This window comes from Rhagoletis zephyria, unplaced genomic scaffold, assembly GCF_001687245.7.
Source record: "Rhagoletis zephyria isolate East Lansing unplaced genomic scaffold, Rhagoletis_zephyria_1.1 Rzeph_scaffold_03175, whole genome shotgun sequence".
NCBI classification, from domain to species: Eukaryota; Metazoa; Arthropoda; class Insecta; order Diptera; family Tephritidae; genus Rhagoletis; species Rhagoletis zephyria.
The window spans coordinates 34,074-35,231 of record NW_016160258.1 but is presented as its reverse complement, the minus strand read 5'-3'; positions in this window follow the sequence as shown (position 1 = coordinate 35,231).

Genomic DNA, 1,158 nt, shown 5'->3' with positions numbered 1-1,158 from the left:
ATTGTTCCCAATTGATTCAAGCTCCCAATGAATTTCACAATTATCCGAAATTTTCCAAGCTTCAAAATTCAAATTTTTTGCGTTCTTCCGGATTTTTCCGAGTTTTCCACTTAGAATTTTCTATTTTTCCATTCGAATGCCATTCCGAAGGAATTGCACACAAAATTCCATACAAAAAAATCAATTTTAGATTTTTCCAATTTTCCGACTTTCCCGGAGGGGTTTCCCACAATTTTCTTTCGTAAAAACCTTCTCCTGGCAATTACGAACAACTAAAAAAAAAATTTAAGCCAAATCGGTCCAACCGTTCTCAATTCATCAATTAAAAATTTTGGGAAAACCCTCCGGTGGACCAGGGACCGATCTATTCGAAAAAATCGTATTTATGGTCCGATTTGCTTAAAATTTGGTACGTAGGTAGCTTTTTGCCTATGTTAGCATATATGATCCTTTTTTCCGGGAAGTGGACCAGGGACTGATCTATTCGAAAAAATCGTATTTATGGTCCGATTTGCTTAAAATTTGGTACCTAGGTACCTTTTTGCCTAGATTAGCACATATGATGCTTTTTTCCGGCAAGTGGACCAGGGACCGATCTATTCGAAAATCGTATTTATCGTCCGATTTGCTTAAAACTTGGTGCGTAGGTAGATTTTTGCAAAGATTAGCATATAGGATATTTTTTACCGGGAAGTGGACCAGGGACCGATCTATTCGAAAAAATCGTATTTATCCTCCGATTTGCTTAAAACTTGGTGTGTGGGTAGGTTTTTGCCCAGATTGGCATATTGGATATTTTTTTCCGGGAAGTGGACCAGGGACCGATATATTCGCAAAAATCATAGTTATGGTCCGATTTGCTTAAAATTTGGTACGTGGTTAGCTTTTTGCCTAGATTAGCACATAGGATGCTTTTTTTCCGGCAAGTGGACCAGGGACCGATCTATTCGAAAAAATCGTAGTTATTTCGTAGATCGTAGATTTGCTTAAAATTTGGTACGTAGTTAGCTTTTTGCCTAGATTAGCATATAAGATTCTGTTTTTCCGGGTAGTTTCACTTCTTCTTCTTATCCGCCATGGTAGCTATCTGACAGAAAACGTGTTTCGTATTTTTTGTTGTACCAACTTTTTCAAAAAAAAGTTCAGCTTTTGACGTTG